At 45.9% G+C, this 7,261-nt stretch overlaps 1 long non-coding RNA gene across 1 annotated transcript; it reads left to right on the top strand.

Annotated features, from left to right (window-relative positions):
* Positions 1-534: 534 nt before the first annotated feature.
* LOC123281447 (uncharacterized) lies at positions 535-6,857 on the top strand. The gene is made up of 2 exons (XR_006520961.2): positions 535-631; positions 4,812-6,857. It is a non-coding gene; the product is annotated as an uncharacterized lncRNA (long non-coding RNA).
* Positions 6,858-7,261: the final 404 nt, after the last annotated feature.

Below are 7,261 nucleotides of genomic sequence, written 5' to 3'. Positions count from 1 at the left end.
AGCCCCAAAACGAGTTTACTCAGGAATAGCCAAAACAATTGCACTTTGGGATGTGCGTGCTATGGCAAAGCACAGGCAGATCCAGCAAATAAAGAAGGCGAGCTGCTTTTATAGAGAAAAGGGGGGAGTAGGGAGGGGCTAAGTGAAAGTCCACTGGGAGGGGCCAGCCTGTGGTGAGTGGTTAAGTTCACCCACCCTGCTTTGCGGGTTTGGATCCTGGCGCAGACACAGCACCGCTCACCAGGCCATGCTGAGGCGGTGTCCCACATAGCACAACCAGAAGGACCCACAACCAGAATGTACAACTATGTACTGGGGGCGTTGGGGAGAAGAAGGAAAAAAAAGATATGCAACAGATTAGCTCAGGGCCCATCTTTAAAAAAAAAGAAAGAAAGAAAGTCCACTGGGAGAAAGTAACAGTTATAGTGGCAGCAGCTTCTGATTGGCTAAGCCATGGCATTTCTGATTGGCTGGGCTGTTGCCCAATGGGGAGAGAAATCTTCCTTGAGTAGTAAGGTAGTTTTACTTCCTGACCAAGAAGCAAGCATCCGTTTCTTCCAGTTTGGTGTAATTGAAGATGTGCAACAGGACGTGAGAGCTCCCTGTACAGGCCTTCCTAATTCTGATTTAGGTAAGGTTTCTTTTATTAATTTCTACAGAATCTTATTATTATTGTGATTCTCAAGCACAACTGTGATTGTGATAACTTGTTTACATGTCTGAGTCCCTTGAAGATTGTGAATGGGTTGGGAACTTAGTCACCCTTCCCTTTTTTATAACCACGGTACCTAGTACAGTATGTGGCACATTGTGTTCATTCAATAAGTATGGACATGTGTTGCTTGTTGACTGGGATACATTCTGAGAAAGGCATTGCAAGGCGATTACATCATTGGATAAAGATCACTGAGGGCACTTACACAAATCCAGATGATATAGCCCACTACACACCTGGGCTCTATGGTACTAATCTTTTTTGAGGAAGATTAGCCCTGAGCTAATATCTGCTGCCAATCCTCCTCTTTTTGCTGAGGAGGACTGGCCCTGAGCTAACATCTGAGCCCATCTTCCTCTACTTTATGTGTGGGACGCCTGCCACAGCATGGCTTGCCAAGTGGTGCCATGTCCACATCCAGGATCCAAACCAGCGAACCCTGGGCCACTGAAGCAGAATGTGCGCACTTAACCACTGTGCCACCGGGCCGGCCCCCCTATGGTACTAATCTTATGGGATCACTGTTGTATATACAGTCTGTTGTTGATTGAAACGTTGTTGTGTGGTGCATGACTATAAGTGTGTATTGAATGCATGAGTCTTAAGTTTGATTGTTTGGATAGAAATTCAGTTGGCTCTCTAGGACCTAGAGGCTGGTTATAAAATGTACAGCTTATTTCATCCTCATCCTGTTTCTCCTTCCCACTTCTCTCTGCTTCCTGCCTTTATGCCATTTTCTTCCACACTGGACAGCAAGCAGGTGATAAACCAATGAGTGAGGAGAAAATGTGACCGTTGGGACAGTCAACTTACTATAAACAGAATTCTTACTGTCTGAGTATTTGTTACTCAAGATTCCACAGTTTGAGTTTATGTAAAGTAGCAAAAGTCATCAACCACCCAACGTATTCACTAACAACCGGTCAATTATGAAATTAGTCCCCACTGGACTAGCCCCAAAGTCTTTCCCTGCTCATTGGGTCAACGGCTTTTTTCTAGTAGTGGTCAGCTTCTCCTGAATTGTTGGACAGCAGAGTTTCATGAAGTTGACTAAAGTGATGCTGGAGAATGGCTTATCCACACATGAGAATTTTATTATAAAACTAATTAACAAATGAAGAGCAAAGTGACGAGGATGAACAGTCGACAAGTGCTTCAAAGACAGTAATTTGAGTATCTCGGGATTGAGAGCTGCCTTTGGAAAATTGACTCATCATTTCTTGAATACTTGTGCAGAGACACCTGCCTTGAATCTTGCTGCAAACCTCAAAAGTGAAATGAGTGTTGCTGTATTATGCATGCTCATTTTATTCACTTATTTATTTTTACCAAAGTTATACATGTATTTAATGAAAATGACAAACGCAGATTTCCAAGGCTAGCAGTAAAAACAGGAGTCCCTTGCCCTATTTTTCCTGATTTCTGGCCCCAAAAGCAACACTTTCCAATGCCTGCTGTTGCCCCCATATTTCTAAATAACATGTTTACACTGATATTTCTTGATTTTTTTGGTTTAGATGTTATCTACTGAGTTCCTACTATGGGAGATGAGGCTGTTTCCTTCGTTTTCTATTTCCTCTCCCTACTTTAGTCCCGAACTCTCTGGTGAAAAAGTTTTTCATCTCTTAATACCTTCAAACACACTGGATAACCTAACACGTTCATCTTTCCTAGGGACAATTCTCCTGGAGTAGCTTCCTCCTGCCCTAAGCTGGACTGCCTGTTGTCCAGGCCTGCGGCTGCACAGCCATCACCCCATCATCCCAGGGGATCCCTCAGCTCCATTCCTGGAAACAGGTTCCTGTTTCCTGCATCCCATGTCTTCCTCTGCCTTGTGCACTCCCTTGTTTTGGTGGAACACATTCTCCAGTAGTTTTCTGAGAGAAGGCCCAAGGGAGGTAGATTTTTTTGAGACCTTGCATTTCTGAAAATGCCTCCCCCCCACAACTTGATAGTTTAATTTTTTCAAGTTAAATCCTAAGCTTCTGGGACTAGCTAATCTGAAAACTCTTCCACTAAAAAACACCTAAAAATGCTGGATAAAATACGACAGAATCACTTGAGCCCTCAGCCAAGCCTGCAAGAAGGGGAGTGAAATCCCAGGGGCTAAGAAAACTGCACTCTGGGGCCTGGAGTCCATGAGCGATGCGGTGCCACTCCAGGAAGGCTGTCATTTCAATAACCCGGAAACTTGTTTTTTATGTCTACACCGGGTAGGAGACCGGCTTTGAGTTCACTGGATGCAAAACATTGAAACCAACATCCCTGCAGAGACCCAGGTCCTTTAAGGGTGACATTCACTTTTGGTGAAAGGGTGAACTAGCAAAAAATCAGTTCTGTCTAACTCAAATCCTAACACGTGGGGTCTTTTTGTTATAGCTCAGGAGCCGTTTGAAATGCAACAACTTTGAGTCTGGATCTACTCCTTGTCCTAGTGCTCAGCCTGTACATCCAGAGTGTCAAACTACCCTCCATTTGTTTTCCTGTTATGCTATAGTGTCTGTCCCTACTTATCAACAGAGAATATTTCTTCTCTTGCCAGTCACTATGATCTCAAACTCCCTATTGCCTCGTTTGTGTAACGCTGTTATTATATGAAATAACATTCACTGGGCGTTGCCCAAAGGATATTCACAAAAACCCTTTGATGGGAGCTGGCGGATGGGTCCAAGTTGGCAGGCAAGGACAATCCTATCGGTGTGCCCCTTGGGAAGGCCTTTGGGGTGATGTCTAATCTCCGTGGGAGGGAGTTCAGTAGTCACTGGTGATGTCCGCCCCGGGCTTGGACTGGAAGTGAGGTGCTTGCTAGGAAGGTATTTTCCACCCCTGCTCCCAGATATTGTAAAATGTATCACTGAACTAAGCCAAACTTTCAAGAGTTGCTGATCTGTGTGAAATTCTCTTGGCTCCTTGAGGGGACTGAGTGGCTCTTGGCAATACGCCAACCACCTGCACTGAGAATGTCCTGAGAGACAACTGTTCAGAATCAGATGCTATATTTACCGCAGGAAAGTTGCTGAGGTCACACTATACGAGACAGCGTTCCCTTTAAGAGGAGCCAAGTGAGAGTTCTGAGCAAGGGATCCGTTTTTATCTTATGGACACCGTGCATGTTCTAACAGTATGTTTCCCTCCTTGCTTCGGTTGCTGGGAAACCCAGGGCCATGGTGCAGACCTCATCTAGCGGCTGCACAAGACCTTTTGACAAACTTGTTAACAGATTAATTTTACCTCTTCCTTCATTTTATTTTCTTGTCACTTTCCTGCAGATTTCCTTCCTTCCCTCTTCCTCTTTCTCTTTCCTTCCTTTTTTTTTTCCCCCAAACCCACCTTCCCTTCTTCCTCTCTCCTTTTTTCTCCTCGGTGTACATTTATTGAGCATCTGCTCTAAGCTTGGCCCCATGCTACGTGTTGGACAAACAGCCATCATCACTCCAAAATACCCGTGTTAATATCACAGCCCTTATCAGGGCATTCATGGTGACTGAAGAAAAATCTAGTATTTCATGTCACTCCGTGTTTAGAGTAGCTTAGTGTTTCTCTGGGTGGACTGGTCACTCTCTGGCCCCTTTTCCAGAAAGGATCTTAGTGGTCTCCCCACTCAGGCCCACCACCCTTGCCCTGCTCACTCTCAGGCCATCGTTCTGTCCCTGTACACCCCAAGGATCCATCTGTTTGTCTGCCCCTCGCACTTCCACCTAGAGTGAGCAGCCCTTCCTGAGAACACGAACACCACTTTTATCAGAAGGATAAAAACGTGGGACACTGATGCACATGAAGAGAGTGGAGCACTGGGCTGGGGGCTTGAGAGGGAACTGCAGGCTGACTTCTACTTTCCTCTCCTGGAAAAGCAGGACTGTGCCACCCTCAGGCCCTGCCCAGCGACATTCTCTCTCAGTTCCTACTTCCCGCGTGACCAGGTTCCCTGCGGGTCTGCTTTCACTTCTCCTTCGTGGCAGAAACAGGCCTGGGGAGGGCCCTTCGATTTGGTTCCTGATTAGTCAATTATTTTGAATCCACACGACAAAAAGTCTGTATCTTTCTTATCAGGGGCAGGGCAGTGTGCAGACTTCCATGTGTCTATTTTCGCTTCTAGGAACCTTGGAGTCAAATGTCACAGCTACTATAGTAGCCTTCACAGCTTGCAAGATTGAGGCTCCTGAAAAAAATAAAAAACCAAATGGCCACAACTTTATTGTTTGAATGCTTTTTGTTTGAAGTCCTATCTAACTCTTTTTCAAGAGAATGGGAACCTAATAGTTACTGATCTGCATGGAGCAGAACTCCAGACCTCAGCCTCCTGAGCAATGAGTCAACTGGCCAAATCCACCCACCATTTCTAAGGTGCCCAACACGGGGCTTTGCCGATGGTCGGCTACGGTGTCATGGCTATCGCGACAAAGTTGGAAAACCTGACCTTGAGTTCACCTTCTCTCTTAGCCCTTGAACTTGGGCAAGTCATCTCCTCTCTTTGAGCCCATTTCTTCATCCATAGATGGCTCTGTATTCTTCAGAGAGCTGTTGTGAAGACTACAGCGGACAGTGTCCATGGACTTACTTTATAATCTACAGAGGACCGCAGTGTTGCAGAACGAGATTAGATCCACCGGTTTGTGCCGTCCTCAGAAACCTGGGGAGGGTTCCTGTCAAACATCTTCTCGACTACAAGCATTCTGACCGCTTATATTTTCAGCGTTGAAATTGTTGTCAACAAAATCATACAATCTCCAATATATGTCACAGCACCCCAAAGCTTTGCCATGACCCTTGGGTCCCTTGCAGACTCGGAGGGAGTAGCTCTCAGGGCTAGGATGTTGGATGCTTCTGCCATTGAGTTCAGATGCCCTTGGGCTGCTCGTCAACCCCTCAGGTGGCCACCGTTATCATTCTCTTCGACTCCGCCCTCTTCCTGGGACATTGAATTAATTTCCTTGATTTTAAGCCACATCTCTAGGCTGATGACCCCAAAGTCTGTATCTGCAGCCTGTGCCTCTCTTGGTGCCACAGACTAGTTTCCCCAATTGCCTATGGGACAGCTCCTCCCGGGAGCCCCATGGGTACTGGAAACTCATCACGTCCAAAACCAAACTCATCTTGTCCTTCTCCCTGCTTTCTCCTCTCACAATTTTTATCCAGATCTTCCACATTTGCCCCCTCTTTGTCCCTCTCATTGCCACGGCTTGGGTTCAGGGCCTCATCGTCTCTCACTGGGACAAGTGTTGTGGCCTCCTGATTGCTCTTCCTGCCTGCTACCTCTCCTCTTTCTAAACCGTGGTCCGCACCAGCTACCAGGCAGAGCTTTAAAGATGCTGCTCTGGCCGAGTCAGCTCAGAAACCTTAAAGGCGCTTTGTGCTTGAGGTTCTCTGAGACTGAGCCCTTGATCACCTCTCCATCTTCATGTCCTCCCACCCCTCCTCTTGCACAATGCCCCAGTATTTTCAACCAGAGCAAATGACTTGAAGTTCATCAAGTGACATGCTCTCTCACACATTTCTGCCTTTAACATGTGCTGTCTCTGTGGCCTGGAAAGCCCCACCTATTCCTTGCCTGCTCGGCCAGCTTCTACTGGTTCTTCAAGGCTGGTCTAAGCCTCACCTCCTCTCTGAAGCTTTTCTTGACTCCTCCAAACCGAACTGGTGGTTCCTATAGCAATTTGTACATACATCTTTTATCAGCTTGTATGGGACTTGTTTACATGTCTTTTTCTTACACCAAACTGTGATCATCTTGGGCAAAATGTGTTTGTAATTCATCTTTGGGTGCCCATCTCCTAGAACAATGCTGGAAACATGGTGGAGTCTCTGAAGATGTCTGAATAAGTTTATTAGTGATTTAACTACCACACCTATTCTAACAGTAGCAGAGAGCACATCTGAAGCCAGGTCAATATGATAGGAGGAGTAAGTCCAGAGCTGTGAGGTCTAGTACAGATGCCACTGGCCACATGTGGCTATTGAGCACCTGAAATGTGACTAGTCTGAAATGAGATATACTGCAAGTATAAAATACACACAAAATTTCAAAGGCTAAAGATGAAAAAAAAAGAACGTAAAGTATCTCATTAATATCTTTGACAGTGATGACTTGAAACAACAATCTTTTGGACATATTGGGTTAAATAAAATATATTATTAAAATTAATTTCACCTGTGTCTTTTTACTTTTCTTTTTTCTTTTAAAGATTTTATTTTTCCTTTTTCTCCCCAAAGCCCCCCGGTACATAGTTGTGTATTTTTAGTTGTGGGTCCTTCTACTTGTGACATGTGGTATACCGCCCCAGCATGGCCTACGCGTGGTGCCATGTCCGTGCCCAGGATTAGAACTGGCGAAACCCTGGGCTGCCGAAGTGGAGCGCGCAAACTTAACCACTTGCCCACGGGGCCGGCCCCCCAAGGAGCACATTTCTCAACTGGAACATGCACGAGCACGTATCTAGAGGGGTTCAAGGTACAGAGAGAAGGCAGACTGACTCAGTAAGGTCTGGGTGGTGGTGGAGCAGTTGGGCTGGCCCGGAAGACTGGTGGAGATTGGTTGGGAGGAGAGAA

This window comes from Equus asinus, chromosome 2 (assembly GCF_041296235.1).
Source record: "Equus asinus isolate D_3611 breed Donkey chromosome 2, EquAss-T2T_v2, whole genome shotgun sequence".
Taxonomy (NCBI): domain Eukaryota; kingdom Metazoa; phylum Chordata; class Mammalia; order Perissodactyla; family Equidae; genus Equus; species Equus asinus.
The sequence above is the reverse complement of the archived record's forward strand: the minus strand, read 5'-3'. Positions and strand labels throughout refer to the sequence as shown.